The sequence below is a fragment of the Dermacentor variabilis genome, chromosome 10 (assembly GCF_050947875.1).
Source record: "Dermacentor variabilis isolate Ectoservices chromosome 10, ASM5094787v1, whole genome shotgun sequence".
In the NCBI taxonomy this organism is placed as follows: Eukaryota; Metazoa; Arthropoda; class Arachnida; order Ixodida; family Ixodidae; genus Dermacentor; species Dermacentor variabilis.
Genome location: NC_134577.1, coordinates 113,568,840 through 113,594,477, shown reverse-complemented (window position 1 = coordinate 113,594,477; position 25,638 = coordinate 113,568,840). Strand labels below are relative to the sequence as shown.

Sequence of the window (25,638 nt, the reverse complement as noted above, 5' to 3'; positions counted from 1 at the left end):
TTAAGATTCCGTAACGCCACGTTGTGTCATAGGCCTTTTCCATATCGAGAAATATCGATAGGAAGAACTGTTTATGTATGAATGCCTCCCGAATATTTGCTTCAACACGTACGAGATGATCGGTTGTGGACCGCCCTTCTCGAAAGCCGCATTGATAAGGATCAAGCATTTTGCTCATTTCAAGGAAATGGATCAGTCGCCGATTAATCATTTTTTCAAATACCTTACAAAGGCAACTTGTGAGGGCTATCGGGCGGTAACTTGCCACTGAGGAAGGGTCTTTACCTTGTTTCAAAACAGGGACCACAATAGCTTCCTTCCATGCGGTTGGAAGGTACCCTGCATCCCAGATGGTGTTGAAAAGTGTGAGTAGTGTAACTTGCGTGTCATCGTGTAAGTTTTTGAGCATTTCATACATGATTCGGTCAGATCCGGGTGCAGAGCTCTTGCATGAGCTCAAGGCAGCTTTCAACTCAGCAATACTGAATGGGCAGTTGTAGGATTCACTCTGTGGACGTTTTCTTTTGAGTGGCTTACATTCTTCTATTTGCTTATATTTCAGGAAGGATTTCGAATAATGTTTTGAACTTGACACACTCTCAAAGTGCTCCCCAAGTGAGTCTGCCTGATGTTGCAGCGTATCACCCTGTGTGTTTACCAGAGGGAGTGAATATGTTTGTCTCCCTCTAATTCTATTTACGCGGTTCCAGACTTTCGCCTCATCTGTAAACGAGTTGATGTTCGATAAAAACTTTTGCCAGCTCTCTCTTCTGGCCTGTCGGCGGGTTCTCCTGCCTTGAGACTTAACTTTCTTAAAGTTAACGAGATTCTCTGCAGTGGGCGAAGCGCGTAGCAACCCCCACGCTTTGTTTTGATTCCTACGTGCGACTCTACATTCATCGTTCCACCACGGGACATGCCGTTTGCATGCCGAGCCACTTACTTTACGTATGCATTTAGATGCGGCATCTATAATAAAAGCTGTAAGGTAATCAACAGCAGCATCAATTTGTAACGAGGACATGTCATCCCATGATATGCTAGTTATGGTTCGGAATTTTTCCCAGTCGGCTGTGTCGACCTGCCACCTAGGAGCCTGTGGTAGATATTCGTTTTCTTTAAGTGTTCTTAATAGTATGGGGAAGTGGTCGCTTCCGTAAGGATTGTTCGCAACTTCCCACTCCAGTTCAGGCAGTATAGACGGGGAAACTATGCTGAGATCAATTGAAGAAAAGGTATTATTTGCAAGACAGTAATAAGTGGGTTTCTTCTTATTCAAAAGGCACGCACCAGAAGAAAAAAGGAACTGTTCAACAAGACGACCTCGCGCATCTATACGACAGTCACCCCACAGGGAGCTGTGCGCGTTGAGATCGCCAAGAACAACATAAGGTTCTGGCAATTCGTCTATAAATGACTGGAATTCATGTTTGTTTAATTTGTAGTGTGGGGGTACGTAAAGCGAGCTAATGGTGATGAGTTTGTTTAGGAGGACAGCTCGAACTGCCACTGCTTCAAGAGGCGTTTGGAGCTGTAAATGTTGACACGCAATGCTTTTGTGGATAACTATAGCTACACCTCCCGATGATGCGATAGCATCATCGCGATCTTTGCGAAAAGTTATATACTGTCGGAGAAAGTTTGTGTGTTTTGATTTTAGGTGTGTTTCCTGTAAACACAGCACTTTTGGATTGTGTTTGTGTATGAGTTCTTGCAAATCATCAAGGTTTCTAAGGAGACCTCTGATGTTCCATTGAATGATTTGTGTATCCATGTTTAAGGTAAATTGGTGCTGTGTTTACGGAAATGGAGTGGATGCCTTATATTACAGAGCCCTTTCGAGGCCCTGTAATAGGGGTTTTGTTCTTTCTGAAGCGTTCGAGCGAGTCTCGACGCTCCTTAGGCGTTTGGTGCGCCTTGGGGACAGGTGTAGTGTCCATTGCCTCCTGTGAGACGCCGGACAAGCGCTCTTGTGAGCGAGAGGTTTTCAGAGGGAGTCCCGCCTTGGAGGGCAAGACCCCTGCGCCCACCAGCCCGGAGGTCGATGGGGCACCCTGAGGGATTTGGTTGCGCTGGCCGTTGCCAGCGCTGGAGGGGGCCTCGACGGTTGGGGCAGCCTCGGCTGCGCCCACCTTCGGGGTCGATGGCTCCGTCTGCTCGGTTGGCGGAGCAGCGCTAGCTGCAACCACCGTGGGGGCAGATGGCGTGACTGCCGACTCACTGACTGTGGGTCGGACAGCCGCCGGAGGCCGTTGTGACGCTGCCCCCTGACGCGCCACATCGGCAAAGGTTTTCCTGGGCAGGTACGATACCCGCCTACGTGCCTCCTTGAAACTTATATTTTCCTTTACTTTTATTGTTACAATTTCCTTTTCTTTTTTCCACGATGGGCACGACCGCGAGTACGCGGCGTGCTCCCCATCACAGTTTACACAGTGGAGAGTGTTCGCACAAGCTTCAGTGGCGTGTTCAAGGGCACTGCATTTGGCGCATGTTTGGCGGCCTCGGCAGCTCTGCGAGCTGTGGCCAAAACGCTGGCATTTGAAGCATCTTAGAGGATTTGGCACATATGGTCTGACACGGAGCTTGATGTACCCGGCCTCTACAGACTCGGGCAGACTACTTGAACCGAATGTGAGTATCAGGTGCTTTGTTTGAATTTCTTTTCCATCCCTTCTTATCTTAATTCTTCTCACATTGACAACATTCTGATCACTGAAGCCCTCCAGGAGCTCAGCCTCTGTCAGCTGGAGCAAATCGTCATCCGAGACAACGCCGCGGGTGGTGTTGAGAGTGCGGTGTGGAGTCACTGTTAATGGAACATCTCCAAATGATACTAGACTGGGCAACTTATCGTACTGTTTCTGATCATGGAGCTCTAACAGGAGATCACCACTTGCCAGCCTTGATACCTTGTAGCCTGGACCAAGGATATCAGTTAAGGACTTTGAAACTAGAAAAGGGGAAATGTTTCGTACTTGTTTTTCTGATTTTTCTGAGTGGATCACATGGTAAAGTGGGAAGTTTTGTCTTTGTCGTCCAAGGAACTGGAAAACTTCATCGGTGCGCCCTCTTTTGTGAGGGCGATCAGGAAGCGGAGGGAAGGAGCTAGCCATAAAGGAATTGAATTTTCGGCAACAACGCCAGCCACCCACCATGGAGCCCTACAAGGGGACGTTACAGGGACTGTAAAAACAGGTCCTGCAAACGCCAGCTTTACGTTGTCACTATAACCAAATATGAGATAACCTAGGTTGGTTATTCACACAAGGTTAACCCTTGCTGCCTGGAAAAATTGGAAGTAAGCGGAAGCTAGCAGAGGACAGGAAAGATGAAAAGTAAGAGAAAGGCGAAGATTAGAGGGAGAGAGAGACAGGAAAAGGCAACTACCGATTTCCCCCGGGTGGGTCAGTCCGGGGGAGCAATACATTCGGCGACTGCACAACATAGCAGTACGATACAGGTGCAGTCGTAAACAGCACATTCTCGCCATCGGCCATACCATGCTGAATACGCCGGTTCTCGTCCGATCCCCGAAGCTAAGCTGCATTGGGCTCGGTCAGTACTTGGGAGGGAGACCACCTGGGAACACCGAGTGCTGATGGCACCGTTCTTTTTGCTTTTTTTATTGCGTGCTTCTGTGACGTCTTGTTTTTTTTTTTTCATTTGCACAACGTGTGGGTGGTTGCATTTACTGTAACTTACGTTCAACTGGAGCCTGCTGGTAGAGCCAACGCCGAAGTGTAACACCAACAATATTCAGGCCACTACACCATATTGTACGCGGAATGATGACGGTGGTAAGCGGTATACGTAATGATGCAAAATTTAGCCGCACAAGCTTCTAACCGCTTACTTATTACACCCGCATACAGCTCAATGACAACGCATCAATAAAGTGGCACCTTGTGGGCTGCAACGCGCGCAAAATGTGGCGCTCGCCCTCTTGTTTTTGTGAGCACTAGCACGCACGCATGCAGCGAACAACCACAAACGGAGTGATCAACGTACACGACGCGTGCGTGTATTGTTCACGGAAAGACTGCCGCGTACGTGCTGTATGCTGTAGCAATACATTCGTCGACTGTACAACATTGCAGCACGATACAGGTGCAGTCGTAAACAGCACATTATCGCCATCGGCCATACCATGCTGAATACGCCGGTTCACGTCCGATCTCCGAAGCTAAGCAGCATTGGGCTCGGTCAGTACTTGGGAGGGAGACCACCTGGGAACACCGAGTGCTGATATCACCGTTCTTTTTGCTTTTTTATTGCGTGCTTCTGTGACGTCTTGTTTTTTTTTTCATTTGCACAACGTGTGGGTGGTTGCATTTACTGTAACTTACGTTCAACTGGAGCCTGCTGGTAGAGCCAACGCCGAAGTGTAACACCAACAATATTCAGGCCACTACACCATATTGTACGCGGAATGATGACGGTGGTAAGCGGTATACGTAATGATGCAAAATTTAGTCGCACAAGCTTCTAACCGCTTACTTATCACACACGCATACAGCTCAATGACAACGCATCAATAAAGTGGCACATTGTGGGCTGCAACGCGCGCAAAATGGGGCGCTCGCCCTCTTGTTTTTGTGAGCACTAGCACGCACGCATGCAGCGAACAACCACAAACGGAGTGATCAACGTACACGACGCGTGCGTGTATTGTTCACGGAAAGACTGCCGCGTACGTGCTGTATGCTGTAGCAATACATTCGGCGACTGCACAACATAGCAGTACGATACAGGTGCAGTCGTAAACAGCACATTCTCGGCATCGGCAATACCATGCTGAATACGCCGGTTCTCGTCCGATCCCCGAAGCTAAGCAGCATTGGGCTCGGTCAGTACTTGGGAGGGAGGCCACCTGGGAACACCGAGTGCTGATGGCACCGTTCTTTTTGCTATTTTATTGCGTGCTTCTGTGACGTCTTGTTTTTTTTTCATTTGCACAACGTGTGGGTGGTTGCATTTACTGTAACTTACGTTCAACTGGAGCCTACTGGTAGAGCCAACGCCGAAGTGTAACACCAACAATATTCAGGCCACTACACGATATTGTACGCGGAATGTTGACGGTGGTAAGCGGTATACGTAATGATGCAAAATTTAGTCGCACAAGCTTCTAACCGCTTACTTATCACACACGCATACAGCTCAATGACAACGCATCAATAAAGTGGCACATTGTGGGCTGCAACGCGCGCAAAATGGGGCGCTCGCCCTCTTGTTTTTGTGAGCACTAGCACGCACGCATGCAGCGAACAACCACAAACGGAGTGATCAACGTACACGACGCGTGCGTGTATTGTTCACGGAAAGACTGCCGCGTACGTGCTGTATGCTGTAGCAATACATTCGGCGACTGCACAACATAGCAGTACGATACAGGTGCAGTCGTAAACAGCACATTCTCGGCATCGGCAATACCATGCTGAATACGCCGGTTCTCGTCCGATCCCCGAAGCTAAGCAGCATTGGGCTCGGTCAGTACTTGGGAGGGAGGCCACCTGGGAACACCGAGTGCTGATGGCACCGTTCTTTTTGCTATTTTATTGCGTGCTTCTGTGACGTCTTGTTTTTTTTTTTTCATTTGCACAACGTGTGGGTGGTTGCATTTACTGTAACTTACGTTCAACTGGAGCCTACTGGTAGAGCCAACGCCGAAGTGTAACACCAACAATATTCAGGCCACTACACGATATTGTACGCGGAATGTTGACGGTGGTAAGCGGTATACGTAATGATGCAAAATTTAGTCGCACAAGCTTCTAACCGCTTACTTATCACACACGCATACAGCTCAATGACAACGCATCAATAAAATGGCACCTTGTGGGCTGCAACGCGCGCAAAATGTGGCGCTCGCCCTCTTGTTTTTGTGAGCACTAGCACGCACGCATGCAGCGAACAACCACAAACGGAGTGATCAACGTACACGACGCGTGCGTGTATTGTTCACGGAAAGACTGCCGCGTACGTGCTGTATGCTGTAGCAATACATTCGTCGACTGTACAACATTGCAGCACGATACAGGTGCAGTCGTAAACAGCACATTCTCGCCATCGGCCATACCATGCTGAATACGCCGGTTCACGTCCGATCTCCGAAGCTAAGCAGCATTGGGCTCGGTCAGTACTTGGGAGGGAGACCACCTGGGAACACCGAGTGCTGATATCACCGTTCTTTTTGCTTTTTTATTGCGTGCTTCTGTGACGTCTTGTTTTTTTTTTCATTTGCACAACGTGTGGGTGGTTGCATTTACTGTAACTTACGTTCAACTGGAGCCTGCTGGTAGAGCCAACGCCGAAGTGTAACACCAACAATATTCAGGCCACTACACCATATTGTACGCGGAATGATGACGGTGGTAAGCGGTATACGTAATGATGCAAAATTTAGTCGCACAAGCTTCTAACCGCTTACTTATCACACACGCATACAGCTCAATGACAACGCATCAATAAAGTGGCACATTGTGGGCTGCAACGCGCGCAAAATGGGGCGCTCGCCCTCTTGTTTTTGTGAGCACTAGCACGCACGCATGCAGCGAACAACCACAAACGGAGTGATCAACGTACACGACGCGTGCGTGTATTGTTCACGGAAAGACTGCCGCGTACGTGCTGTATGCTGTAGCAATACATTCGGCGACTGCACAACATAGCAGTACGATACAGGTGCAGTCGTAAACAGCACATTCTCGGCATCGGCAATACCATGCTGAATACGCCGGTTCTCGTCCGATCCCCGAAGCTAAGCAGCATTGGGCTCGGTCAGTACTTGGGAGGGAGGCCACCTGGGAACACCGAGTGCTGATGGCACCGTTCTTTTTGCTATTTTATTGCGTGCTTCTGTGACGTCTTGTTTTTTTTTCATTTGCACAACGTGTGGGTGGTTGCATTTACTGTAACTTACGTTCAACTGGAGCCTACTGGTAGAGCCAACGCCGAAGTGTAACACCAACAATATTCAGGCCACTACACGATATTGTACGCGGAATGTTGACGGTGGTAAGCGGTATACGTAATGATGCAAAATTTAGTCGCACAAGCTTCTAACCGCTTACTTATCACACACGCATACAGCTCAATGACAACGCATCAATAAAGTGGCACATTGTGGGCTGCAACGCGCGCAAAATGGGGCGCTCGCCCTCTTGTTTTTGTGAGCACTAGCACGCACGCATGCAGCGAACAACCACAAACGGAGTGATCAACGTACACGACGCGTGCGTGTATTGTTCACGGAAAGACTGCCGCGTACGTGCTGTATGCTGTAGCAATACATTCGGCGACTGCACAACATAGCAGTACGATACAGGTGCAGTCGTAAACAGCACATTCTCGGCATCGGCAATACCATGCTGAATACGCCGGTTCTCGTCCGATCCCCGAAGCTAAGCAGCATTGGGCTCGGTCAGTACTTGGGAGGGAGGCCACCTGGGAACACCGAGTGCTGATGGCACCGTTCTTTTTGCTATTTTATTGCGTGCTTCTGTGACGTCTTGTTTTTTTTTTTCATTTGCACAACGTGTGGGTGGTTGCATTTACTGTAACTTACGTTCAACTGGAGCCTACTGGTAGAGCCAACGCCGAAGTGTAACACCAACAATATTCAGGCCACTACACGATATTGTACGCGGAATGTTGACGGTGGTAAGCGGTATACGTAATGATGCAAAATTTAGTCGCACAAGCTTCTAACCGCTTACTTATCACACACGCATACAGCTCAATGACAACGCATCAATAAAATGGCACCTTGTGGGCTGCAACGCGCGCAAAATGTGGCGCTCGCCCTCTTGTTTTTGTGAGCACTAGCACGCACGCATGCAGCGAACAACCACAAACGGAGTGATCAACGTACACGACGCGTGCGTGTATTGTTCACGGAAAGACTGCCGCGTACGTGCTGTATGCTGTAGCAATACATTCGGCGACTGCACAACATAGCAGCAAGATACAGGTGCAGTCGTAAACAGCACATTCTCGCCATCGGCCATACCATGCTGAATACGCCGGTTCTCGTCCGATCCCCGAAGCTAAGCAGCATTGGGCTCGGTCAGTACTTGGGAGGGAGACCACCTGGGAACACCGAGTGCTGATGGCACCGTTCTTTTTGCTTTTTTATAGCGTGCTTCTGTGACGTCTTGTTTTTTTTTTTCATTTGCACAACGTGTGGGTGGTTGCATTTACTGTAACTTACGTTCAACTGGAGCCTGCTGGTAGAGCCAATGCCGAAGTGTAACACCAACAATATTCAGGCCACTACACCATATTGTACGCGGAATGATGACGGTGGTAAGCGGTATACGTAATGATGCAAAATTTAGTCGCACAAGCTTCTAACCGCTTACTTATCACACACGCATACAGCTCAATGACAACGCATCAATAAAGTGGCACATTGTGGGCTGCAACGCGCGCAAAATGGGGCGCTCGCCCTCTTGTTTTTGTGAGCACTAGCACGCACGCATGCAGCGAACAACCACAAACGGAGTGATCAACGTACACGACGCGTGCGTGTATTGTTCACGGAAAGACTGCCGCGTACGTGCTGTATGCTGTAGCAATACATTCGGCGACTGCACAACATAGCAGTACGATACAGGTGCAGTCGTAAACAGCACATTCTCGCCATCGGCCATACCATGCTGAATACGCCGGTTCTCGTCCGATCCCCGAAGCTAAGCTGCATTGGGCTCGGTCAGTACTTGGGAGGGAGACCACCTGGGAACACCGAGTGCTGATGGCACCGTTCTTTTTGCTTTTTTTATTGCGTGCTTCTGTGACGTCTTGTTTTTTTTTTTTCATTTGCACAACGTGTGGGTGGTTGCATTTACTGTAACTTACGTTCAACTGGAGCCTGCTGGTAGAGCCAACGCCGAAGTGTAACACCAACAATATTCAGGCCACTACACCATATTGTACGCGGAATGATGACGGTGGTAAGCGGTATACGTAATGATGCAAAATTTAGCCGCACAAGCTTCTAACCGCTTACTTATTACACCCGCATACAGCTCAATGACAACGCATCAATAAAGTGGCACCTTGTGGGCTGCAACGCGCGCAAAATGTGGCGCTCGCCCTCTTGTTTTTGTGAGCACTAGCACGCACGCATGCAGCGAACAACCACAAACGGAGTGATCAACGTACACGACGCGTGCGTGTATTGTTCACGGAAAGACTGCCGCGTACGTGCTGTATGCTGTAGCAATACATTCGTCGACTGTACAACATTGCAGCACGATACAGGTGCAGTCGTAAACAGCACATTCTCGCCATCGGCCATACCATGCTGAATACGCCGGTTCACGTCCGATCTCCGAAGCTAAGCAGCATTGGGCTCGGTCAGTACTTGGGAGGGAGACCACCTGGGAACACCGAGTGCTGATATCACCGTTCTTTTTGCTTTTTTATTGCGTGCTTCTGTGACGTCTTGTTTTTTTTTTCATTTGCACAACGTGTGGGTGGTTGCATTTACTGTAACTTACGTTCAACTGGAGCCTGCTGGTAGAGCCAACGCCGAAGTGTAACACCAACAATATTCAGGCCACTACACCATATTGTACGCGGAATGATGACGGTGGTAAGCGGTATACGTAATGATGCAAAATTTAGTCGCACAAGCTTCTAACCGCTTACTTATCACACACGCATACAGCTCAATGACAACGCATCAATAAAGTGGCACATTGTGGGCTGCAACGCGCGCAAAATGGGGCGCTCGCCCTCTTGTTTTTGTGAGCACTAGCACGCACGCATGCAGCGAACAACCACAAACGGAGTGATCAACGTACACGACGCGTGCGTGTATTGTTCACGGAAAGACTGCCGCGTACGTGCTGTATGCTGTAGCAATACATTCGGCGACTGCACAACATAGCAGTACGATACAGGTGCAGTCGTAAACAGCACATTCTCGGCATCGGCAATACCATGCTGAATACGCCGGTTCTCGTCCGATCCCCGAAGCTAAGCAGCATTGGGCTCGGTCAGTACTTGGGAGGGAGGCCACCTGGGAACACCGAGTGCTGATGGCACCGTTCTTTTTGCTATTTTATTGCGTGCTTCTGTGACGTCTTGTTTTTTTTTCATTTGCACAACGTGTGGGTGGTTGCATTTACTGTAACTTACGTTCAACTGGAGCCTACTGGTAGAGCCAACGCCGAAGTGTAACACCAACAATATTCAGGCCACTACACGATATTGTACGCGGAATGTTGACGGTGGTAAGCGGTATACGTAATGATGCAAAATTTAGTCGCACAAGCTTCTAACCGCTTACTTATCACACACGCATACAGCTCAATGACAACGCATCAATAAAATGGCACCTTGTGGGCTGCAACGCGCGCAAAATGTGGCGCTCGCCCTCTTGTTTTTGTGAGCACTAGCACGCACGCATGCAGCAAACAACCACAAACGGAGTGATCAACGTACACGACGCGTGCGTGTATTGTTCACGGAAAGACTGCCGCGTACGTGCTGTATGCTGTAGCAATACATTCGGCGACTGCACAACATAGCAGCAAGATACAGGTGCAGTCGTAAACAGCACATTCTCGCCATCGGCCATACCATGCTGAATACGCCGGTTCTCGTCCGATCCCCGAAGCTAAGCAGCATTGGGCTCGGTCAGTACTTGGGAGGGAGACCACCTGGGAACACCGAGTGCTGATGGCACCGTTCTTTTTGCTTTTTTATAGCGTGCTTCTGTGACGTCTTGTTTTTTTTTTCATTTGCACAACGTGTGGGTGGTTGCATTTACTGTAACTTACGTTCAACTGGAGCCTGCTGGTAGAGCCAACGCCGAAGTGTAACACCAACAATATTCAGGCCACTACACCATATTGTACGCGGAATGATGACGGTGGTAAGCGGTATACGTAATGATGCAAAATTTAGTCGCACAAGCTTCTAACCGCTTACTTATCACACACGCATACAGCTCAATGACAACGCATCAATAAAGTGGCACATTGTGGGCTGCAACGCGCGCAAAATGGGGCGCTCGCCCTCTTGTTTTTGTGAGCACTAGCACGCACGCATGCAGCGAACAACCACAAACGGAGTGATCAACGTACACGACGCGTGCGTGTATTGTTCACGGAAAGACTGCCGCGTACGTGCTGTATGCTGTAGCAATACATTCGGCGACTGCACAACATAGCAGTACGATACAGGTGCAGTCGTAAACAGCACATTCTCGCCATCGGCCATACCATGCTGAATACGCCGGTTCTCGTCCGATCCCCGAAGCTAAGCTGCATTGGGCTCGGTCAGTACTTGGGAGGGAGACCACCTGGGAACACCGAGTGCTGATGGCACCGTTCTTTTTGCTTTTTTTATTGCGTGCTTCTGTGACGTCCTGTTTTTTTTTCATTTGCACAACCTGTGGGTGGTTGCATTTACTGTAACTTACGTTCAACTGGAGCCAGCTGGTAGAGCCAACGCCGAAGTGTAACACTAACAATATTCAGGCCACTACACGATATTGTACGCGGAATGATGACGGTGGTAAGCGGTATACGTAATGATGCAAAATTTAGTCGCACAAGCTTCTAACCGCTTAGTTATCACACCCGCATACAGCTCAATGACAACGCATCAATAAAGTGGCACCTTGTGGGCTGCAACGTGCGCAAAATGTGGCGCTCGCCCTCGTGTTTTTGTGAGCACTAGCACGCACGCATGCAGCGAACAACCACAAACGGAGTGATCAACGTACACGACGCGTGCGTGTATTGTTCACGGAAAGACTGCCGCGTACGTGCTCTATGCTGTAGCAATACATTTGGCGACTGCACAACATAGCAGCACGATACAGGTGCAGTCGTAAACAGCACATTCTCGCCATCGGCCATACCATGCTGAATACGCCGGTTCTCGTCCGATCCCCGAAGCTAAGCAGCATTGGGCTCGGTCAGTACTTGGGAGGGAGGCCACCTGGGAACACCGAGTGCTGATGGCACCGTTCTTTTTGCTATTTTATTGCGTGCTTCTGTGACGTCTTGTTTTATTTTTTATTAATTTGCACAACGTGTGGGTGGTTGCATTTACTGTAACTTACGTTCAACTGGAGCCTGCTGGTAGAGCCAACGCCGAAGTGTAACACCAACAATATTCAGGCCACTACACGATAATGTACGCCGAATGATGACGGTGGTAAGCGGTATACGTAATGATGCAAAATTTAGTCGCACAAGCTTCTAACCGCTTACTTATCACACACACATACAGCTCAATGACAACGCATCAATAAAATGGCACCTTGTGGGCTGCAACGCGCGCAAAATGTGGCGCTCGCCCTCTTGTTTTTGTGAGCACTAGCACGCACGCATGCAGCGAACTACCACAAACGGAGTGATCAACGTACACGACGCGTGCGTGTATTGTTCACGGAAAGACTGCCGCGTACGTGCTGTATGCTGTAGCAATACATTCGGCGACTGCACAACATAGCAGCACGATACAGGTGCAGTCGTAAACAGCACATTCTCGCCATCGGCTATACCATGCTGAATACGCCGGTTCTCGTCCGATCCCCGCAGCTAAGCAGCATTGGGCTCGGTCAGTACTTGGGAGGGAGACCACCTGGGAACACCGAGTGCTGATGGCACCGTTCTTTTTGCTTTTTTATAGCGTGCTTCTGTGACGTCTTGTTTTTTTTTTTCATTTGCACAACGTGTGGGTGGTTGCATTTACTGTAACTTACGTTCAACTGGAGCCTGCTGGTAGAGCCAACGCCGAAGTGTAACACCAACAATATTCAGGCCACTACACCATATTGTACGCGGAATGATGACGGTGGTAAGCGGTATACGTAATGATGCAAAATTTAGCCGCACAAGCTTCTAACCGCTTACTTATTACACCCGCATACAGCTCAATGACAACGCATCAATAAAGTGGCACCTTGTGGGCTGCAACGCGCGCAAAATGTGGCGCTCGCCCTCTTGTTTTTGTGAGCACTAGCACGCACGCATGCAGCGAACAACCACAAACGGAGTGATCAACGTACACGACGCGTGCGTGTATTGTTCACGGAAAGACTGCCGCGTACGTGCTGTATGCTGTAGCAATACATTCGTCGACTGTACAACATTGCAGCACGATACAGGTGCAGTCGTAAACAGCACATTCTCGCCATCGGCCATACCATGCTGAATACGCCGGTTCACGTCCGATCTCGGAAGCTAAGCAGCATTGGGCTCGGTCAGTACTTGGGAGGGAGACCACCTGGGAACACCGAGTGCTGATATCACCGTTCTTTTTGCTTTTTTATTGCGTGCTTCTGTGACGTCTTGTTTTTTTTTTCATTTGCACAACGTGTGGGTGGTTGCATTTACTGTAACTTACGTTCAACTGGAGCCTGCTGGTAGAGCCAACGCCGAAGTGTAACACCAACAATATTCAGGCCACTACACCATATTGTACGCGGAATGATGACGGTGGTAAGCGGTATACGTAATGATGCAAAATTTAGTCGCACAAGCTTCTAACCGCTTACTTATCACACACGCATACAGCTCAATGACAACGCATCAATAAAGTGGCACATTGTGGGCTGCAACGCGCGCAAAATGGGGCGCTCGCGCTCTTGTTTTTGTGAGCACTAGCACGCACGCATGCAGCGAACAACCACAAACGGAGTGATCAACGTACACGACGCGTGCGTGTATTGTTCACGGAAAGACTGCCGCGTACGTGCTGTATGCTGTAGCAATACATTCGGCGACTGCACAACATAGCAGTACGATACAGGTGCAGTCGTAAACAGCACATTCTCGGCATCGGCAATACCATGCTGAATACGCCGGTTCTCGTCCGATCCCCGAAGCTAAGCAGCATTGGGCTCGGTCAGTACTTGGGAGGGAGACCACCTGGGAACACCGAGTGCTGATATCACCGTTCTTTTTGCTTTTTATTGCGTGCTTCTGTGACGTCTTGTTTTTTTTTCATTTGCACAACGTGTGGGTGGTTGCATTTACTGTAACTTACGTTCAACTGGAGCCTGCTGGTAGAGCCAACGCCGAAGTGTAACACCAACAATATTCAGGCCACTACACCATATTGTACGCGGAATGATGACGGTGGTAAGCGGTATACGTAATGATGCAAAATTTAGTCGCACAAGCTTCTAACCGCTTACTTATCACACACGCATACAGCTCAATGACAACGCATCAATAAAATGGCACCTTGTGGGCTGCAACGCGCGCAAAATGTGGCGCTCGCCCTCTTGTTTTTGTGAGCACTAGCACGCACGCATGCAGCGAACAACCACAAACGGAGTGATCAACGTACACGACGCGTGCGTGTATTGTTCACGGAAAGACTGCCGCGTACGTGCTGTATGCTGTAGCAATACATTCGGCGACTGCACAACATAGCAGCAAGATACAGGTGCAGTCGTAAACAGCACATTCTCGCCATCGGCCATACCATGCTGAATACGCCGGTTCTCGTCCGATCCCCGAAGCTAAGCAGCATTGGGCTCGGTCTGTACTTGGGAGGGAGACCACCTGGGAACACCGAGTGCTGATGGCACCGTTCTTTTTGCTTTTTTATTGCGTGCTTCTGTGACGTCTTGTTTTTTTTTCATTTGCACAACGTGTGGGTGGTTGCATTTACTGTAACTTACGTTCAACTGGAGCCTGCTGGTAGAGCCAATGCCGAAGTGTAACACCAACAATATTCAGGCCACTACACGATATTGTACGCGGAATGATGACGGTGGTAAGCGGTATACGTAATGATGGAAAATTTAGTCGCACAAGCTTCTAACCGCTTACTTATCACACCCGCATACAGCTCAATGACAACGCATCAATAAAGTGGCACATTGTGGGCTGCAACGCGCGCAAAATGGGGCGCTCGCCCTCTTGTTTTTGTGAGCACTAGCACGCACGCATGCAGCGAACAACCACAAACGGAGTGATCAACGTACACGACCCCCGCAGGGGCGTCTGCGTCAGCAGGCGTTTGGTGTGTTGCGACACCACGTACCCGAGCACACGAGGGTTGGACCCTCCCGCGTGTAGCCGTGCGCGGCTTAGCCGTGTCCGGGGAAAGGGGGATCCTGGGGGTTGAGCCGATGCCGGGTGTTCGGACCTTTAAGGCCCCCCGGCGGAGGCAACACGCCTCTTTGGCCTCTGCTTCACGTAGACGGCACCCCCGGACTGACCCACCCGGAGGAAATCGGTAGTCGCCTTTTCCTGTCTCTCTCTTCTCAAACCTTCGTCTTTATCTCCCACTTTACATCTTTCCTGTCTTCTTCTCTCTTCCATTTACTTCCTTTCTCCACGGCGGCAAGGGTTAACCTTGTGTGGATATCCTACCTTGGGTACACCATATTGGGTTATAGTGATGGCGTACGGCTGGCGTCGTGCAGGCTTGTACACAAGCTGTGCCGCGTCCCCTCGTTGGGCTCCGTGGTGGGCGGTCGGCGCTGTTGCCGAACATACACATTTTCCTATGGCAGCGCAAGCCTCTGTTGTTTATGATCGGCGTCTGAAGAGATGCCGTACCGAAGTACCATTTCAATTTTCCTTCCAAAGCAACGCCCCAACATTTCCAAAGTACTATGTAGTGCATAGTGAAAGCAACATTCCGGTAAGGAAACTCTCTCCTTTCCTGGTAGCGAAGTGTCTGAAAGACAAAATCGGACCAACATACAAAGCATCCAAAATGTCTAGCGGGGACCTCCTCCTAGAACTGAATAACAAAGATCAAGCAGATAAGCTCTCTGAACTTACCAGTATTGGTGAAGCGACAGTGACTGTTTCAGCCCACAGAACACTTAATACAAGCAGGGGAGTAATATCTGAAGAAGACTTCATTGGTTTAAGCGACGAGGAACTGCTGGAAGGTTTCCAGGAACAAAATGTCACCAAAGTACAAAGAATAGTAATCCGGCGAAACGATCAAGAAATCCCCACCAAACATGTTATACTCACCTTCGGAACAAGCGTAATGCCCACTTCACTCGATGCAGGTTATGTCAAAGTCAATGTGAGACCGTATATCCCGAATCCCAGACGGTGTTTTAAGTGTCAAAGATTTGGACATGCTTCACATGCATGCCGAGGACAAACAACTTGTGCTAAATGCAGCTCCAACGATCACCAATCAGAGAATTGCACTTCTTCGCCACATTGTGTTAACTGCAAGGGAGATCACCCAGCTTATTCGCGGTCCTGCCCTTGCTGGAAAAAAGAAAAAGAAGTCATTGCACTAACTGTTAAAGAAAAAATCTCGTCCTTCGAAGCCAGAAAAAGACTGTCGTACCTTCCCCGAAGAAGTTATGCCGAAGTGACGCAGGCGGGGGCAGCGTCACAGAGGCCTCCGGAGTCCTCCGAGCCCACGCGCAGTGGTGCCGCAGTGACTCCTCCCGCCCCCGTGGTGGAAGCAGTCAGTACTGCTCCGCCCTCTTCAACGGCCCTGCAGACACCAGTCCCGCAGGGTCCTAAGATCAAGCGAACTCCAAGGCCCGAGACACGTGTCTCGGCGCCAAACTCTCGGTCCTCCAGCGCCTCAGAGAGAACAATGGAGGTCGAAACAAAAACCCTGGTGTCCTCGACACCGAAGGACAAACGCTCCCTCGAGCGCGGTAAGAGGGACAAAATCCCAATAACACCTCAAAATAAGAAGGCGATAACCTAAGGGTTATCGCTCTGTTTGTATCTGCCTTCTTCAGATCCATGTCACCTAACATCTTTCTTATCTCCCATTCACTCGTTAATATCACTTTTTACCTTTCAATTTTATAATGGCTTTTATGATCCATTGGAATTGTAGAGGTCTCTTACATAACTTAGGTGACATAAAAGACCTGTTAATAAACTTCTCTCCTGTGGCCCTGTGCTTACAGGAAACCAACCTAGGCGAAAAACACAAAAACATTTTGAAAGGTTTCACTGTTGTACGGCGCGACCGTACTCAGGCGAACCGGCTCTCAGGTGGTGTAGCCATTGTCCTGCCAGGTGGTATAGCAGCCAGAGAAGTTCCCATTAACACTCACATAGAAGCCGTTGCTGTCACCGTTTTAGCTCACAAAACCATCACCATTTGCTCAGTATACATTCCGCCGCATTTACATTTTACCGTAAGAGACCTAGAGTTAATTTTAAACCAGCTACCCGAACCATTTTTATTAGCCGGTGATTTTAATTCACATAACACGTTGTGGGGTAGTCAAACAACTGACACCAGGGGTCAAACGCTTGAAGATTTTATCCTAACAAATAACATATGCCTTTTAAACACCGGTGCGGCAACTTACTACTCCCCAAGCACAGGCGCTATGAGTTGCTTAGATCTGGCACTATGTTCTCCATCTCTCTTTGACGATTTTCAATGGAGTGTTATTGACAACCCCTATGGTAGTGACCACATGCCTGCTATTATTAAAAGAAAATCTCCTTCTCCTACCATACCATTAAGACCACCCCGTTGGAAACTCCACCTAGCAGACTGGCCTCTCTTTACTGAAAAGGCCAGTCTAGATAACATATCAGATGAGCTAACCATAGATGAAATGAATGATAAGATCACCGCCTGTATACTTGCTGCAGCAGCAGAAACAATCCCACAATCCTCTGGCCTATTAAGAAAAAATCTGAAACCCTGGTGGACGAAGGAATGTACACAAACAAAAAAACTACAAAACAAAGCGTGGGGTATCTTCCGGCGATACCCAACACAAGACAATCTACTCTCCTTCAAAAAAGCAAAAGCGAAAGCCAGATACACACGCAGACAAGCCGAAAGACAGTCCTGGAAAAATTATGTCTCGTCTATAAATAGTTCAATAACATCCAAACGAATGTGGGATCAGGTTCGTAAGTTTAGAGGCGACTACGCTTCTTACACTATCCCCATACTGTCACCTCCAGGCACACAAACAAATATAGAAGAACAAGCAGACATATTAGGGCAACATTTCCATGATATATCAAGCTCGAAAAACTACTCTGCTGCATTCCTGAAACATAAACAATTAGCAGAAAAACTAAAGCTTCCGACCACAGGAAGTTCAGAAAGACTGTATAATGGCCCTCTAACACTTCCAGAAATCAACAGAGTCCTTACTAGTGGCAAAAAAACAGCACCCGGTCCGGACAGGGTACACAAGGCAATGCTAGTTCACCTATCCCCTAAAGCAGTTGAGACCCTTCTTCATTTCTTCAACATAATCTGGGAAACGGGGAAAATGCCCAAAGAGTGGAAGAAAGCTATCATAATCCCGTTCTTGAAAGCCGGAAAGTCTCCCACAACAGCAACCAGTTATAGACCCATATGTGATGACCCACTTATGGGCAAAGGTTCGTGTTCTCAATGTTTTAGCGGTTCTCTTAGGCGGAGCCTCCGAGAACCCAATTGAGGACGAAGCCGTTGGTTTGGACACACACACAAAGACTTTTAATCACACACAAAAGAAGCATAAAGCAAATAAAAAGCAACAGAAAACATGCTTGAAATACACACTCAAAAAAAACATTGCGGTAAGGAACGCTCTTATAGGGCTGGCACGAGGTTAATGAGGGTGCGAGTTCGGGCTTGCCACGAGGGCGGGGACGCGTCGCAGTCTCGACGCGGCAACGCGGCGTCAAGCTGGCAGAAGGAGTGGCGCCGGCCTCACCAAAGGTCGCGGCGTAGGTTGACCGACCGGGCGCCGGGAGCGCGCCAGCTCTGGCGAGGCGAGGTAACGCTGGCGGCTGGGTAGCAGGAGTGGACGGCGACGGCGTTCTGGCCGGGCAGAGAGCTCGGGCCCGTAGCCCGACTGCTCCCCTCTCGCCCACGGGCACGGAAGCTCGAACGCCGGCCTCGGGCAGCAGGCGGCACGGCAGACGGGGTGGCGTTCTGGCCGGGCAGCTGGCGTAGAACTCGGGCCCGAAGCCCGACTGTTCCCGTCCTGCCCACTGGCGCAGAAGCTCACCGGCCTTGAGGAGCTGGCGGCACGCTCAGTTAGACGGGCGACGCACAGGAACAGGTTGGCAGGAGGCCCCTGTCGGGTGAAGTCCTGGTGGGCTCGGGACCGGAACCCGACGGCCCGTCTTCAACGCCCGCTCCGGTGGTTGACCTCCTCCTGCCGTCGTTTCCTGGGACGATCCTGGCGTCTCCCCGGCGTCTCCCTGCGTGTCCTCTTGCGTGTCGCCCCCCGTTCTGCCAGCGCACCACGCTTTTTGTCGTGGTCTGGCCGATTTGGCATTTACTGATTGGCTGCCCGACGCCCCGTGGTTTTTTCTCATTGGTTGCTTTTTTTTCTTTTGTTGTCTTTCCTGCGCCGCGCGTTCACGTGCCGGGCGCTCTTCGGCGTCGTCGTTTTTCCTCCTTCCAGCTCGGCGCGCGTGCACTCCGCGTCGTCTGCTCTCGACCGTCCCGAGCCCCGCACCACGTCGCGCACCACACATCACACCATAGCACTCACAAGTTGTCTTGCAAAGTCCTATGAGGCCACCATCAACATAACATTGACATACGTCCTTGACACAGAAAACATGCTAGATAACCATCAGTGTGGATACAAGAAAGGTTGCTCCACAACAGATCACCTAGTCCGGCTAGAAGACGAGATACGTGCGGCCTTCCTACACAAACAATATTGTCTCACTGTTTTCTTTGACTTAGAAAAGGCGTACGACACAACATGGAGGTTTGGTATATTAAGGGACTTAGCAGATTTAGGAATCCGAGGTAGAATGCTGAAATGTCTAGCCGATTTCATGTCGGACCGAACATTCCAGGTGCGTTTAGGAACGGTGCTGTCACGTGTATTCATTCAGGAAAATGGTGTGCCACAAGGATGCGTACTAAGCACAACACTCTTTATAGTAATAATGAACTCTGTTAACAAAGTCATTCCCCCCTCTATCATGCACTCCATATACGTCGATGATCTGCAAATAGCGTGCCGCGCCTCAAACTTACATACATGTGAAAGGCAGCTCCAGATAACAATTAATAAACTAATGGAGTGGGCTGAAAAAAATGGCTTTCGTTTCTCTACTCAAAAAACCGTTACAGTGCTATTCTCGCAAAAACGAGGATTGTACTTAGACCCGCTTCTAAAATTGAATGATGTCGCACTGCCGGCAAAACAAGAATGTAAGTTCTTGGGAGTAATGTTTGATAAAAAACTAAACTTCCTAGCCCACATTAAAACACTAAATATTAAGGCAAATATAGCATTGAATATCCTAAAGGTTTTGTCTCATAAGCACTGGGGTTCCGACCGAACCTGTCTTTTACGTATTTACCGGTCTCTTGTGCGTAGCCTTTTAGACTACGGCTCCGTGGTTTATGGTTCAGCCAGGCAGTCCTACATCCAATTACTTGATCCAGTACATAACCTTTGATTGCGACTGGCAAGTGGAGCCTACAGAACGTCACCCATTCAAAGTTTATATGTTGAGTGTAATGAACCCTCCCTACAGCAGCGCAGAGCATTACTCACTTTTTCCTACGTACTAAGAATTCAGTCATCACCACAACACATATGCTACAACATCCTTACACAGTGCAACTCACGCTTACACTACACAAATAAACCGAATATGATTAGGCCACTTGTCCTGCGGTATGAGCAGTACTGTCGGGATTATGAAATTCCCCACGAAGTCCTCCAGGTTGCCAAGAAACCACAACGGTTGGCCCCATGGTACCATTTCACACAGTTGTGTGACTGGACACTAACACATTTAAAGAAAAGAGACACTCCACACGAACACATCATACAAGAATTCCGTGCTCTTCAGGAGAAGTATCAAAATCACATGGAATTCTACACAGATGGCTCGAAAACAAAAGAACACGTAGGCGTAGGGGCCGTAACAGACAATTGGGAAACAAGTATTCGTCTACCAAAACATGCTTCGGTTTTCACTGCTGAAGTTTATGCTGTATGGGTAGTAGTTAAAAAGATTATCACTGGCAAGCACAAAAACACAGTCATATATACTGATTCCTTAAGTACACTGAAAGCTCTAAATCTGAAATCTGAGTGTGAACCCTTGTTAGGGGATATACTAAACATGGTCGCGCTGAATAAATATGGGAGCTCAATCCGCTTCTGCTGGGTACCAAGTCATGTTGGGATACCGGGGAACGAAGCAGCCGATAGATGTGCATCGATGGCAGCGAACAAAGATATAACAAACACAACACTTCCATACAAAGATAGCATCCGTGCGATTAGAAAAGCCTTAACGGCGAAATGGCAACGCGAATGGGACCGTTGTGCTGACAAACAACAAACTACATCTCACGAAACCCATAGTTGGCGAGTGGAAGTCGTGTTATCATCAAGAGCGGTTCATCGAAGTAGTTTTATGCCGGCTACGCATTGGGCACACACACCTCACACACAATTACTTACTTACGAAAGAAGACACACCAACATGCGAGAAATGTCAACAGCCACTAACAGTTATGCACATATTACTCACATGTACACAGACTGAAACACACAGACGAACACTTTTGCACAAATTATATCAACTACACATACCTTTACACCCTGCTCTGATTTTAGGTGATGATCCGCTAGTCCCATTATGTGACGTCCGTGAATTTCTGCATGACACTGGATTTTTACATAAAATATAGGTTATTAACAAAGCCTTTTCCTTCACAAACAGGATTTTAAAATACCTCGTGTTTGGCGCAGCATAGCCTTAGCTGCTTTTGCGCCATTAAACCCCATTTAACTAACTAACTAACTAACGTACACGACGCGTGCGTGTATTGTTCACGGAAAGACTGCCGCGTACGTGCTGTATGCTGTAGCAATGCATTCGCCGACTGCACAACATAGCAGCACGATACAGGTGCAGTCGTAAACAGCCCATTCTCCCCATCGGCCATACCATGCTGAATACGGCAGTTCTCGTCCGATCCCCGAAGCTAAGCAGCATTGGGCTCGGTCAGTACTTGGGAGGGAGACCACCTGGGAACACCGAGTGCTGATGGCACCGTTCTTTTTGCTTTTTTATTGCGTGCTTCTGTGACGTCTTGTTTTTTTTTCATTTGCACAACGTGTGGGTGGTTGCATTTACTGTAACTTACGTTCAACTGGAGCCAGCTGGTAGAGCCAACGCCGAAGTGTAACACTAACAATATTCAGGCCACTACACGATATTGTACGCGGAATGATGACAGTGGTAAGCGGTATACGTAATGATGCAAAATTTAGTCTCACAAGCTTCTAACCGCTTACTTATCACACCCGCATACAGCTCAATGACAACGCATCAATAAAGTGGTACCTTGTGGGCTGCAACGTGCGCAAAATGTGGCGCTCGTCCTCTTGTTTTTGTGAGCACTAGCACGCACGCATGCAGCGAACAACCACAAACGGAGTGATCAACGCACACGACGCGTGCGTGTATTGTTCACGGAAAGACTGCCGCGTACGTGCTGTATGCTGTAGCAATACATTTGGCGACTGCACAACATAGCAGCACGATACAGGTGCAGTCGTAAACAGCACATTCTCGCCATCGGCCATACCATGCTGAATACGCCGGTTCTCGTCCGATCCCCGAAGCTAAGCAGCATTGGGCTCGGTCAGTACTTGGGAGGGAGACCACCTCGGAACACCGAGTGCTGATGGCACCGTTCTTTTTGCTTTTTTATTGCGTGCTTCTGTGACGCCTTGTTTTATTTTTTTTTCATTTGCACAACGTGTGGGTGGTTGCATTTACTGTAACTTACGTTCAACTGGAGCCTGCTGGTAGAGCCAACGCCGAAGTGTAACACCAACAATATTCAGGCCACTACACGATATTGTACGCGGAATGATGACGGTGGTAAGCGGTATACGTAATGATGCAAAATTTAGTCGCACAAGCTTCTAACCGCTTACTTATCACACCCGCATACAGCTCAATGACAACGCATCAATAAAGTGGCACTTTGTGGGCTGCAACGCGCGCAAAATGTGGCGCTCGCCCTCTTGTTTTTGTGAGCACTAGCACGCACGCATGCAGCGAACAACCACAAACGGAGTGATCAACGTACACGACGCGTGCGTGTATTGTTCACGGAAAGACTGCCGCGTACGTGCTGTATGCTGTAGCAATACATTCGTCGACTGTACAACATTGCAGCACGATACAGGTGCAGTCGTAAACAGCACATTCTCGCCATCGGCCATACCATGCTGAATACGCCGGTTCACGTCCGATCTCCGAAGCTAAGCAGCATTGGGCTCGGTCAGTACTTGGGAGGGAGACCACCTGGGAACACCGAGTGCTGATATCACCGTTCTTTTTGCTTTTTTATTGCGTGCTTCTGTGACGTCTTGTTTTTTTTTTTCATTTGCACAACGTGTGGGTGGTTGCATTTACTGTAACTTACGTTCAACTGGAGCCTGCTGGTAGAGCCAACGCCGAAGTGTAACACCAACAATATTCAGGCCACTACACCATATTGTACGCGGAATGATGACGGTGGTAAGCGGTATACGTAATGATGCAAAATTTAGTCGCACAAGCTTCTAACCGCTTACTTATCACACACGCATACAGCTCAATGACAACGCATCAATAAAGTGGCACATTGTGGGCTGCAACGCGCGCAAAATGGGGCGCTCGCCCTCTTGTTTTTGTGAGCACTAGCACGCACGCATGCAGCGAACAACCACAAACGGAGTGATCAACGTACACGACGCGTGCGTGTATTGTTCACGGAAAGACTGCCGCGTACGTGCTGTATGCTGTAGCAATACATTCGGCGACTGCACAACATAGTAGTACGATACAGGTGCAGTCGTAAACAGCACATTCTCGGCATCGGCAATACCATGCTGAATATGCCGGTTCTCGTCCGATCCCCGAAGCTAAGCAGCATTGGGCTCGGTCAGTACTTGGAGGGAGACCACCTGGGAACACTGAGTGCTGATGGCACCGTTCTTTTTGCTTTTTTTATTGCGTGCTTCTGTGACGTCCTGTTTTTTTTTTCCATTTGCACAACCTGTGGGTGGTTGCATTTACTGTAACTTACGTTCAACTGGAGCCAGCTGGTAGAGCCAACGCCGAAGTGTAACACTAACAATATTCAGGCCACTACACGATATTGTACGCGGAATGATGACGGTGGTAAGCGGTATACGTAATGATGCAAAATTTAGTCGCACAAGCTTCTAACCGCTTAGTTATCACACCCGCATACAGCTCAATGACAACGCATCAATAAAGTGGCACATTGTGGGCTGCAACGCGCGCAAAATGGGGCGCTCGCCCTCTTGTTTTTGTGAGCACTAGCACGCACGCATGCAGCGAGCAACCACAAACGGAGTGATCAACGTACACGACGCGTGCGTGTATTGTTCACGGAAAGACTGCCGCGTACGTGCTGTATGCTGTAGCAATACATTCGGCGCCTGCACAACATAGCAGTACGATACAGGTGCAGTCGTAAACAGCACATTCTCGGCATCGGCAATACCATGCTGAATATGCCGGTTCTCGTCCGATCCCCGAAGCTAAGCAGCATTGGGCTCGGTCAGTACTTGGGAGGGAGACCACCTGGGAACACTGAGTGCTGATGGCACCGTTCTTTTTGCTTTTTTTATTGCGTGCTTCTGTGACGTCCTGTTTTTTTTTCCATTTGCACAACCTGTGGGTGGTTGCATTTACTGTAACTTACGTTCAACTGGAGCCTGCTGGTAGAGCCAACGCCGAAGTGTAACACCAACAATATTCAGGCCACCACACGATATTGTACGCGGAATGATGACGGTGGTAAGCGGTATGCGTAATGATGCAAAATTTAGTCGCACAAGCTTCTAACCGCTTACTTATCACACCCGCATACAGCTCAATGACAACGCATCAATAAAGTGGCACCTTGTGAGCTGCAACGCGCGCAAAATGTGGCGCTCGCCCTCTTGTTTTTGTGAGCACTAGCACGCACGCATGCAGCGAACAACCACAAACGGAGTGATCAACGTACACGACGCGTGCGTGTATTGTTCACGGAAAGACTGCCGCGTACGTGCTGTATGCTGTAGCAATACATTCGGCGACTGCACAACATAGCAGTGCGATACAGGTGCAGTCGTAAACAGCACATTCTCGCCATCGGCCATACCATGCTGAATACGCCGGTTCTCGTCCGATCCCCGAAGCTAAGCTGCATTGGGCTCGGTCAGTACTTGGGAGGGAGACCACCTGGGAACACCGAGTGCTGATGGCACCGTTCTTTTTGCTTTTTTTATTGCGTGCTTCTGTGACGTCCTGTTTTTTTTTCATTTGCACAACCTGTGGGTGGTTGCATTTACTGTAACTTACGTTCAACTGGAGCCAGCTGGTAGAGCCAACGCCGAAGTGTAACACTAACAATATTCAGGCCACTACACGATATTGTACGCGGAATGATGACGGTGGTAAGCGGTATACGTAATGATGCAAAATTTAGTCGCACAAGCTTCTAACCGCTTAGTTATCACACCCGCATACAGCTCAATGACAACGCATCAATAAAGTGGCACCTTGTGGGCTGCAACGTGCGCAAAATGTGGCGCTCGCCCTCTTGTTTTTGTGAGCACTAGCACGCACGCATGCAGCGAACAACCACAAACGGAGTGATCAACGTACACGACGCGTGCGTGTATTGTTC

The 25,638-nt window shown here is 49.0% G+C and overlaps 10 non-coding genes and 14 pseudogenes across 10 annotated transcripts; all 24 read left to right on the top strand.

Annotated features, from left to right (window-relative positions):
• Nucleotides 1–3,488: 3,488 nt before the first annotated feature.
• LOC142561147 (5S ribosomal RNA) lies at nucleotides 3,489–3,607 on the top strand. The gene has a single exon (XR_012823674.1). It is a non-coding gene; the product is annotated as a 5S ribosomal RNA (ribosomal RNA).
• Nucleotides 3,608–4,135: 528 nt separating this feature from the next.
• On the top strand, nucleotides 4,136–4,254 carry LOC142561680 (5S ribosomal RNA; annotated as a pseudogene).
• A 525-nt stretch (nucleotides 4,255–4,779) lies between these two features.
• LOC142561996 (5S ribosomal RNA) lies at nucleotides 4,780–4,898 on the top strand (annotated as a pseudogene).
• Nucleotides 4,899–5,422: 524 nt separating this feature from the next.
• Nucleotides 5,423–5,541, top strand: LOC142561995 (5S ribosomal RNA; annotated as a pseudogene).
• A 527-nt stretch (nucleotides 5,542–6,068) lies between these two features.
• LOC142561679 (5S ribosomal RNA) lies at nucleotides 6,069–6,187 on the top strand (annotated as a pseudogene).
• Nucleotides 6,188–6,712: 525 nt separating this feature from the next.
• Nucleotides 6,713–6,831, top strand: LOC142561994 (5S ribosomal RNA; annotated as a pseudogene).
• A 524-nt stretch (nucleotides 6,832–7,355) lies between these two features.
• LOC142561993 (5S ribosomal RNA) lies at nucleotides 7,356–7,474 on the top strand (annotated as a pseudogene).
• A 526-nt stretch (nucleotides 7,475–8,000) lies between these two features.
• On the top strand, nucleotides 8,001–8,119 carry LOC142561165 (5S ribosomal RNA). The gene has a single exon (XR_012823692.1). It is a non-coding gene; the product is annotated as a 5S ribosomal RNA (ribosomal RNA).
• Nucleotides 8,120–8,645: 526 nt separating this feature from the next.
• LOC142561146 (5S ribosomal RNA) lies at nucleotides 8,646–8,764 on the top strand. Its single transcript, XR_012823673.1, has one exon. It is a non-coding gene; the product is annotated as a 5S ribosomal RNA (ribosomal RNA).
• Nucleotides 8,765–9,292: 528 nt separating this feature from the next.
• LOC142561678 (5S ribosomal RNA) lies at nucleotides 9,293–9,411 on the top strand (annotated as a pseudogene).
• Nucleotides 9,412–9,936: 525 nt separating this feature from the next.
• LOC142561992 (5S ribosomal RNA) lies at nucleotides 9,937–10,055 on the top strand (annotated as a pseudogene).
• Nucleotides 10,056–10,579: 524 nt separating this feature from the next.
• Nucleotides 10,580–10,698, top strand: LOC142561154 (5S ribosomal RNA). The gene has a single exon (XR_012823681.1). It is a non-coding gene; the product is annotated as a 5S ribosomal RNA (ribosomal RNA).
• Nucleotides 10,699–11,223: 525 nt separating this feature from the next.
• On the top strand, nucleotides 11,224–11,342 carry LOC142561145 (5S ribosomal RNA). Its single transcript, XR_012823672.1, has one exon. It is a non-coding gene; the product is annotated as a 5S ribosomal RNA (ribosomal RNA).
• A 525-nt stretch (nucleotides 11,343–11,867) lies between these two features.
• Nucleotides 11,868–11,986, top strand: LOC142561064 (5S ribosomal RNA). Its single transcript, XR_012823594.1, has one exon. It is a non-coding gene; the product is annotated as a 5S ribosomal RNA (ribosomal RNA).
• A 529-nt stretch (nucleotides 11,987–12,515) lies between these two features.
• On the top strand, nucleotides 12,516–12,634 carry LOC142561222 (5S ribosomal RNA). Its single transcript, XR_012823746.1, has one exon. It is a non-coding gene; the product is annotated as a 5S ribosomal RNA (ribosomal RNA).
• A 526-nt stretch (nucleotides 12,635–13,160) lies between these two features.
• Nucleotides 13,161–13,279, top strand: LOC142562300 (5S ribosomal RNA; annotated as a pseudogene).
• Nucleotides 13,280–13,804: 525 nt separating this feature from the next.
• Nucleotides 13,805–13,923, top strand: LOC142561827 (5S ribosomal RNA; annotated as a pseudogene).
• Nucleotides 13,924–14,446: 523 nt separating this feature from the next.
• On the top strand, nucleotides 14,447–14,565 carry LOC142561010 (5S ribosomal RNA). The gene has a single exon (XR_012823542.1). It is a non-coding gene; the product is annotated as a 5S ribosomal RNA (ribosomal RNA).
• Nucleotides 14,566–21,870: 7,305 nt separating this feature from the next.
• Nucleotides 21,871–21,989, top strand: LOC142562308 (5S ribosomal RNA; annotated as a pseudogene).
• Nucleotides 21,990–22,513: 524 nt separating this feature from the next.
• Nucleotides 22,514–22,632, top strand: LOC142561214 (5S ribosomal RNA). The gene has a single exon (XR_012823739.1). It is a non-coding gene; the product is annotated as a 5S ribosomal RNA (ribosomal RNA).
• Nucleotides 22,633–23,161: 529 nt separating this feature from the next.
• Nucleotides 23,162–23,280, top strand: LOC142561677 (5S ribosomal RNA; annotated as a pseudogene).
• A 526-nt stretch (nucleotides 23,281–23,806) lies between these two features.
• Nucleotides 23,807–23,924, top strand: LOC142562320 (5S ribosomal RNA; annotated as a pseudogene).
• A 527-nt stretch (nucleotides 23,925–24,451) lies between these two features.
• LOC142562241 (5S ribosomal RNA) lies at nucleotides 24,452–24,570 on the top strand (annotated as a pseudogene).
• A 526-nt stretch (nucleotides 24,571–25,096) lies between these two features.
• Nucleotides 25,097–25,215, top strand: LOC142561144 (5S ribosomal RNA). Its single transcript, XR_012823671.1, has one exon. It is a non-coding gene; the product is annotated as a 5S ribosomal RNA (ribosomal RNA).
• Nucleotides 25,216–25,638: the final 423 nt, after the last annotated feature.